Source organism: Microtus ochrogaster, chromosome 7, assembly GCF_000317375.1.
Source record: "Microtus ochrogaster isolate Prairie Vole_2 chromosome 7, MicOch1.0, whole genome shotgun sequence".
Lineage (NCBI taxonomy): Eukaryota > Metazoa > Chordata > Mammalia > Rodentia > Cricetidae > Microtus > Microtus ochrogaster.
The window spans coordinates 67,787,745-67,797,645 of NC_022014.1; the positions used below are offsets into that span (position 1 = coordinate 67,787,745).

The 9,901-nt window shown below is 38.7% G+C and overlaps 1 pseudogene; it reads left to right on the plus strand.

The window, feature by feature from the left end:
• Position 1: 1 nt before the first annotated feature.
• Positions 2-887, plus strand: LOC101994178 (annotated as a pseudogene).
• Positions 888-9,901: the final 9,014 nt, after the last annotated feature.

Genomic DNA, 9,901 nt, shown 5'->3' on the forward strand with positions numbered 1-9,901 from the left:
GGCTCTTGCCTTTCGCTGCCTGTACAGAGCGCAGCCTGCGAGGCTCTGTCGCCTCGTCTATCCGCTGTGGTGAGCCCCCTGCCCTGCCCCTGACCACCGGACCACAGAACTTTCTGTCCCCCAGAGTAGTCCGGCCTAGCCACGAGCCTCTAACTTTAGCCCTCCGCAGGACGACCCCGCGACGTGGCCACCGGCTCTCTCCCGCCGATGACGAGCTGTACCAGGGGACGCATCTCGCTGCTGCAAAACGAGTTCCCTCAGGCTGTGTACATAGACAGCTACAACAGCAGAGGTTTCACGATCAACGGAAACCGCGTGTTTGGCCCCCTGCGCGTTGCTCCCACAGACGGTGGCCCAGTGGAATGTGAGCCCCATCCTGCAGTGGAATTGAAGCCTAGAGCCAGAAGCCGTGCCCTCCTAGAAAATTTAACTTTATTTAGTATCGCTGTGGGTAAAGGCTGTGTCGACTTGACATGTTGAATGGCCTCTTCTCTCATACAGGTGGGGCCCCATCAGGATATCACTGAAGAGAGATTCTCCCTTTTCTGGATGCTGGAGCCTAGAATAGAGATTGTTGTGGTGGGCACTGGAAACGAGACTGAGCGGCTGCACCCCCAAGTACTACAGGCCATGAGGCAGCGGGGCATCGCTGTGGAGGTGCAGGATACGCCCAATGCTTGTGCCACTTTCAACTTCCTGTGTCATGAAGGCCGAGTGACAGGAGCTGCCCTCATTCCCCTTCCTGGAGAGACTATACTCCCCTCTTTGGGTCAAGCCACAGAATGAAACCTCAGAAGAGTCAAGGGGGGCACTGGCACTTTGCAGAGTGCAGGGACGCCCAGTGCTTTCCCAACCCTCTGCCTGTGGGCACTTTCACCACTTGTCATGCTTACCCAGAATAATAACTTATACTTCTACGTACAAAAAAAAAAAAAAGGTTTGAAGAATACCTATCCATCTGAAATACATCTCTGTAAATCTAGAAACCCTAACTAACATGAGTACAAGCTTGACTATTAGAGATGGCTAGTTACCTGTATTTTTAATTATACATTACAAATTTAAATTATATGCACAAACACAATACCTTAATCAAGTGCAAAAATATACATATAACAAAATTGACTTTAGATTTGTATCAAAAACCAAGATCCATACCAATGCAAAGTGTTCATCTCTATAGCATATACTACTTTTTATTTTATAGAAATTGGCTGTGAACCTTAATCACTTACAATCAATTCTCTTTAAATGAAAACAATTATTTATAAACAATATTTGGGAATTTGGGCATAGTTCTCTTTAAACTGCTTCCTGATTTTTGTTGGACAAAGTGTTTTTAGGGTTCTCAGAGACCTTTCAGAGGCGTGTTCCATCAAATTGCATTAGCCTGGAAAGAATCCATAGGTTCTCATCTTCTGTAGAAATAAAAGCAGAACCTCTTTTCCTAAGAAACATATCCTTAGGCTCAAATTTTTAAGTCAAGATACCTTTAATAAATTTATATTGGTTTAGATTAACAGCCTGTACAATGTAAATAAATAAATAAATATATATATATATATATGTATGTATGTATATGTATTTTGACCAAGAGTGCATTTTTTCTTTTAAATGATAAGAGGGCATGGCTAGGACCAACTCTGTAGCCCACCCTCTTAGCTCCGTCCTGTCCAACATGGCAGAGGCATGTTTACTGTCTCTAAGAGCCATGCACATTGCCCCAGCTCCAGGGTTGTAGCCCACTAGTAAGCAATTTGTAACACACTGCTCACAGATCTCATTTAAGTGCTCAGCCTCCTGAAAGGGCCAGAGCTCTTCATGCTACTAGCACAAAACAGGAAGCTTTTCCTCAAAGGAACCATACAGTTCTTGCAGCTAAAGTCAGGAAGCCTCTTAAAGGAGCCATGTCTCTCCTTGCCACCATCAAACAGAAGCTAGCTGAAAAAAAAATGTGGCTACCAAGAAACTGTTCTTGACTCCTGTTTATGTGGATCTAGAAGACATTTTGTTGTTGTTGTTGTTAAGCTTTTGTTAGGTCTTATGTGGATCCATGCCTCAGACTGTGGGCACCATTCTGTGGGTAGAGACTGTTGTTTGTTTGTGGCCACCCAGACCTGAAATAACCACACAGAAACTCTATTAACTAAAACACTGCTTGGCCTATAAGCTTGGGATTCTTATTAACTAACTTTTACATCTTAAATGAACCCATTTCGATTATTTTATATTTCGCCATAAGCCTGGTGGGTTACCAATAAGGTTTCCAGGTATGTCTCCTTTGGCAGGGACATGACATCTCCTTGACTCTGCCTTCGTTCTCCAACATTCAGTTTAGCTTTTCTGCCTAGCTCTATTCTGCCCTGCTACAAGTCAAAGCAGCTTCTTTATTAACCAATGATAATAAAAAGCATCCACAGCATACAGAGGGGAGTCCCACATCAAGTGAGCCTCTTTTAGCTTAGGTGAGCTATTTCAGTGGGTATTTCCATCATTGTATTAACTTCTTTGCTTGTGTTCTCACACCTCCACTTTTTGACTAGACTTTGGGAGCTCAACCCAGTGTTCTGCTGTGGATATCTTCATTTGTTTCCACTAATTGCTGGATGAAGGTTCTATGAGACATTCAAGTTAGTCATCAATCTGACTACAGGGCAAGGCCAGTTCAGCCATTCTCTCCCCTATTGCTTAGACTCTTAGTTGGGGGTCATCCTTGTAGGTTTCTGGAAATTTCTCTAGTGTCAGGTTTCTTGCTAGTTCTATAATGGCTCCTTCAATCAAGATATCTCTTTCCTTGCTCCCCATCTTTGTACTTTCCCCAATCTCAAGCATCCTGTTCTTTCATGTTCTCCTTCTCCTGTCTCCCCTCCTCCCTCCCTTCTGCCTTCATTTCTCTCTCTACACCCATGCTCCCAAATTTTCTCAGGAGATCTTGTCTACTTCCTCTTCCCAGGGGGATATATGTATGATTTTCTTAGATTTCTCCTTGTTACTTAGCTTCTCTGGGGTCATGGCTACAGGCTTTTTATTTTTTCCTTTACCACTAGTATTTACCTATGAGTGGGTACATACCATGCTCATCTTTCTGAGTCTGGGTTACCTCACTCTAGATGGTTTTTATAGTTCCATCCATCTGTATGCAGATTTCAAGATGTCATGCTCATTCTTGTCTCCTAAGGAAGTCAAGCTTTCCAATACTTATCTATGCTTTCAGACGGTGTCACTGCCTGCCGTGGCTTGTTTCCTCTTCCTTTTATGCAGAACCTTAGTTCAGAACTCATCTGCTCTTTTTGCATTTGTATTTTTCTATCCAGGAACATCTTTACAACACATTTTTGTCTCAATATATGAATTTATAGAACTATCATGAAGCAATCTTAAATTGCTTTTCTGAGTACTCCAGAGACCATAACACCATGCTTGAATGCTAACCTTACAATTATGATGTTGTAATTTAGTTTTTTTTTATGTGAGCACTGGACTTCAAGCTCCTAAAAACTAGTGACCACACTTTATGCTTCTCAGTTTGTGTCATATTCCCATAAATTGTACTTTGAAAGCAAGTGTTCTTGATGTTGTATTTTGAATTTATCGGTTCTGGCATTCAACTTTTACCTACTATATTGATGGGTTTCATATGCTGACTCACCTTGTTACCTCCCCTCCAGGTTGTCTTTTTATTTCATGCCCCATAAGTCTCTTTGGTCTCATCATTGTCCTGTGTTTGACTTTCTTACTCTCCTTTCCTGTCTGACTTCACACACACACACATACACACACACACACACACACACACACACACACACAGCTGAGATATCTATCTGGGAGAGAGTGTATAGTTATTGTCATTCTGTGACTTTTTATTGCAGATAATTTCTACCATTTTAATGAAACTCTGGTGTTTTGGCTACATATTTATTTTGTTTCTACATAAAGCTTGTCTAGTTAACAAAAGAAAGGGATGATGTTAAAAGTTGCATGAGACTGATTTGCATAATACTTTTAAGGCAGGAAAATCATACTGTTGCCAAGAGCACCAGCATTAGTAGCCGGTATTCTGAAACAAAGAGGTCCTTGCTTGCATCTCCCGATCATCAAACTACCAGAGAGGAAACATGGTCTCAAGCATGTTCCCTTAGCTAATGATTCCTGACAACAAAACAAAAAATGTGGTATAAGTAATCTGAAAGCCACAACAGTCTCTATAATTCATCAATTTGACATATTATATTACCTTTTATAACTTGAGACGTGATAGAGATAATTTAGTTAACACTGACGATAAAGTGAGAGTCCATTCACATGGACTACCTCAGTCAGGACCCCACTACTCATGTAAAAAACAGAAGTGGAGGTGCACACTTGTAATCACAGTGCTGGGGGAGTAGAAACGGAAATCCACAGGGCCCATTGAACCACCAGTCTAGCATAACTGATAAGCTGAAGGACTATGTAAAAGATCTTGTTCTAAATAAAAACAAAACAAAAAGAGGTAAATGGGGGCTGGAGAGATGGCTCAGTGGTTAAAAGCACTGACTGCTCTTCCAGAGGTCCTGAGTTCAATTCCCAGCTACCACATGGTGGCTCACTACCATCTATGATGAGATCTGGTGCCCTCTTCTGAGATGCAGGTATGCATGCAGGTGGAACACTGTACATAATAAATAAATCTTTTAAAAAAAGAGGTAGATAGTTTTTGAGGCACTACACCCCAACTTAACTAAATAGCATTTCTGTCAGAAAAAAAAATGAAATAGTTGAGTGAAATGAATATATTTGTGCGTGGTTAGAATTGTGGAATCAAGCATTAAATCTAGAGTATAATTGGATTAGTCCGTGGAAAATTTGTGTAAGAGCCATAAGATGAAAACAGATCAGCTAAGAAACTTTAATACAATTCTATGGTTGAAGGCAGATGCATAGCACACACGTTGATAGTGACATGTGTCAAAATTTGAATCTGAAATTACTTAGTTGCCCATGTTTGGTCACCTAGGACCTACCAACTCAACAGCATTCAGAAGTAGCTCAGTCATTCCTTTTCCTTCTACCTACCTATCATTTGCAATAAAACTCTATTTCATCAAGTTCCAATTGCACATTTTAAGTGAGAGAGTCTTGAAGAGTAATTAATCTACAATTCAATCAAAATGAAACATTTCAATGAATAGAAGGAAATTTATTCTCTGTTAATACACATAGTCAAACTTGGCATTTACATTATAGTATATTATTGTATTATTATTATTGTATTATTATAATATTATCATTTACTTGTATTAAAACCCTAAGTAATTCACATTACTTTCGTTAAAAATTTTAGACAGAGAACCATTTTTAAGGAGAATTATTTCATTTTTCTGTTATCAGGAAACAGAAAAATTATCCTTTTGCAAACCTATTTGCTGCTGCTCTAGGTTTACAAAAAAATGTATTTCAATTAATTAGTGTTACATTGTCTTTGACTGGAGGAAATTGATTTTTATCCTTAAAGCAATAGAAAGAGTTGTAACATTTTGTTCATCATCATTTCAAAATTATTGAAAGAGGAGAAAATTAGATTTGAAGGTTGGATTTAATGTTAACGCTGATGGAAGACTTAAGTATAGAATAGCTTTCAATTGGTTCAGTGCTCTTGCATCTGCAGGTATAAAATTTCATGGAGATATATATTTTTGTAGATTTTATATTTCCTTTAAAAGTCTTCTTGCTAAATTCGAAGGTCTCTGTGTTAGCACCCTACAGAGAACAAAATCAATGTGGGCAATATAAATTATAGTGGCTGATAATAGCCTTATATGTTGGTACCCTATCACTCTTTTCCTTAATTTTCCTAGTGAGGAAAATAAATTAACTTGGGTGTAGAATTATTTGACCAAGGCTAAGCCTGTTCTTCAGGCTCTGTGTTCTCTGGTTCACACAGACTGAGGCCATGGCTGTATAATTGTGGCTTACAAATAAAGACAGCACAGTAAAAACGCTCACGTGAAATAAAAATACCCAGCCTTTCTGAAAACAGTGACCTAACAAACTCTCCAAATTAGTGTTTTCTCTTTGAATTGACTACTCCTAACTCTTACCTCTTACCTGTATCGTTGTATGTGACTAAGGTCATAATAGAGGACTTCATTTATTTTAGTCTTTTTGAGTCCTGAGCTGAAGTACAGCTGCCCCTCTAAGCATTTCCCTCTATAAATCTAACGGGTAAGGCTGTGACAACCATACTGGAATAACATAGATTCTTACCGTGCAAACAAACAGTATTACAGTTTTTTCTAAGTTGACTTCATGAATATCTGGATGTCACATACATGACACATAGAAATAAGGAAAAAAAGTATTGATGTAATAGCTTTAAATATGCAGCCACTAAAGAAGAGTTGTACACTTTCAAATTACTCCCAGAAAAAGAGTTCAGTATAATAAAATAAAAAAAAACAATTTGGAAAGCTAAATAAACATCATCAATCAATGCTGAGCATGGATTGTAAGAAATTATTTTTAGTTGTTTAAAAGATGTGTACTTGCTTAAATCACCTACAGATTGCGAGGCTGAGTTTTTCTTGAATATAATAGTTCCATATAGAATATTTTTGCTTTGATTCAAACGGGTAGTGTACACGCAGCTTTGCATTCAATAATTCAATAGACAAATAGTGTGCTTTAATATTTTTATTCTTTCCTTGAATGTATTAGCTTCCTGTCTCAGCCAACCAAGTTCTAAAATTGAAAGTATAACCCTCCTGCATGCAAAGAGTACCTTTTTGTTCATTTGTTTGTTTTTGAGACAGGATTTCCCTATGTAGTCCTAACTGGTTTGGAACTCACACTGTAGACAGGGTAGCCTTGAACTCATAGAGATCTGCCTGCCTCTACTTCTCAATTGCTGGGAGTAAGAGTATCTATTTCTAACTTATATGTATCTTCAAAACATTTAATTTATAAATATATTATATATTTAAAATATATATGTTTATATAATTATATATACATATATTCAGAAACATATAAGTATATCTTACACCATGCTTAGCTATATAATGTTATTTGTATTTGTGCTTTCATGGTTGACCATTTTTTATTGGATAAATATTTTATTTGTTCTTCCCCAGAGAAGATTATTTCTCCAGATCTCAGAATTCCTTAGTTGCTATAGTTTTTTGTGTAGGGGTAAGATTTCCTGGGGTTACCTTTGTCCAGATTAGCATCTCTTTTGGTGTTACTTTTGTTCAGCTCATGTTTAGACAGTTATGCTGAAAATATATGAATGTAGCTTCTGGCATTCCAAAAGACCCAAACTCAAAGCAATCTCCCTGTACCTCTGTCTCTACAGTTTTCTGTTTTTTCTTCAATGATCCATGAACTCAGATATAGGAGTTGTATTATAGACATATTGTATGCTGTGTTGTTGTAGTATTTGGGACTGGATTTCCTTATAATACATTTTGATTGGGTGAGATTTTCTATCATTACACCAAGTCTTCACCTAGTCATCATGATGAACATTAACCCTCTGTAACTTTAATGCTTTCTTTTATAAGTTGTTTGTTCATAGTGGTTTTTTTTAATCACAACATTGAAATAACTTATATACACCATTTTGACAATTATTGAAGTTCTTAGGTGTTGGGAGCAGTGAGACCCCAGATCCTGAATTTCTTGTAATCCCCTGATCTGAGTGCCTACAGCTGCTCTGAGCAGGAGACCTTCAGGAGTTCCTGATGGCAGGAGAGTGGATTCTGATGGGTTTGGCTGGGACGTGGCTATCTCTATATAATCTACCCCTGAACACAATAAAGGGGGCATTCTTGGGGAATTCAAGGATGACCCGTGTCGCTGTCTCTCTATCTGTGTGTGTCTGTGTATTTTTTTTTATTGAGAAAAAAAAAAATTTCCGCCTCCTTCCAGCCTCCCACTCCTCCCGCCCTCTCCCGACTCCTCTCCCCCTCCCTCTCAAGTCTGAAGAGCAGTCAGGGTTCCCTGCCCTGTGGAAAGTCCAAAGTCCTCCCCCCTCCATCCTAGTCTAGGAAGGTGAACATCCAAACTGGCTAGGCCCCCACAAAGCCAGAACAAGAAGTAGGATCAAAACCCAGTGCCATTGTCCTTGGCTTCTCAGCAACCCTCATTGTCCGCCATATTCAGAGAGTCCGGTTTTATCCCCTGCTTTTTCAGTCACAATCCAGCCCCCTTGCCCGAAGCTCGCGAGCTGGGTGCCAGCGCACAGAGCGCAGACACGGGGGGCGTGGTGCGCGGCACTTAGGTTCTCTTTGCTGGAAGTTTTCCCTAACCCAAGATTATCATACAAATCTGTGCACTATTAATCTTCTGCCTAAAATGCACCTTGCTCTTTTGACTTTGGCTTTTGAGGGTAAAGCATGATTTACAAAGGTAGCTTGTATCATTTCTAGTCACACAGAAGCCCTCTCCTCTAACTGAAGCCCCGCTGGTCTATGACATCTTCATGCACAATCACCTCACACATTACCATATTTAAGTAAGTAGATCCTTCACTTTTCTATCTCTTGACTAAACAGTAGCAGATTCACAACTCACTTAAACAGGCTTACAACACCCCTATAAAGATCAAAGGTATATCTTGTAAATACTCTGCGCTTGATACACTGTGGAAAGTCTTCCGCATACCCCCACCCTGAAAAGAATTTTGCATTTCAAACTTTGTCCCTGATTTGACAATTTGCATTATTTATCCAAAGGTCACCTACTGATAGTTTGCTTTGGGCTATTATCCACCTCTCACTAAAACACTTTAATGTATCAATTTAATACTTTTGCTTTGCATAAGAACACCTATGTTGTAATTATCAACCATCGTCATTGCTGAATATTGCTTAGTCCTTTGTACTTGAGGCCTGGCAATGACTAAACATAGTGTATTTATTAGAGATTATCAAAAGAGTTCTAACAACACTCAATGTACTTTCCGAATAAATTCTAGTTACTAATTCTCAGTGTGCAAAATAGTCTAGTCTTGCCAATAAAGAGTTTAGCATGATAAAAGGAGAAGTATTTCTTAACTGATAATATCGCTGCCAACATCAGCTTGTAAAGGCCAGTGAGCTCAGCAGAATCTCTATGCATAGAAGACTGTTTACAGAGATGTCATCACTTATATGTTGTATTAAAATGCATTGCAATGCATATTTGAAAGCTTCACACGGGATTAAAATTCATCAAGCTTATTTTATTTTAAGATTGCTCCAGCAAGGAGTATTGTCATCGTGAAAGATGAGGAGAACTAAGACCTATTTTAATGTTTTATGAAAACATTATTAAAAAATCCATCATTAGTCACATTCTCCTTCAAGTCGCTTAGCTCAGTTAAAATACATTAAGCTTCCTTTAAAGTCAATAAAGTGTTTTAAAAGGCTTCTTCCTGGCACAAAGCAGACAGAGGATATATTTATTTTAATCTCCCTTAAACACCAATGCCTAATCCATCATTTTGGCTTATATACTCCACCCACATACTTTTTTGTTGTTGAATAAAGCAACATTTTGAACTGTATGTTTCAATTATTTCTTTGCTCTGTATTATTGCTTTTGTTTAGTTTTATATTGTATATTTCTCAATGGTGGTCATATTTTAGTTATATATTGTATTATTTATATAGTTCTCAAGGGTAGTCATGTTTAATCTTACCCATAGTAGGATCCATGTGGACCCCAATTGAATCAGATACTGGAAAACTACAGGACTCATAAGTCAAACACTATTAGCATTTATGCAGTCATGGATTTAATCTGCAGCCCACAGTGATTTGTACACACAACCTTGCACACGTACACACACACACACACACACACACACACACACACACCCCAAAGCAAGTTTGACTTTGCTAGGGCATGTGCCAGATCCTTGATTACCAGAAATTCAGAA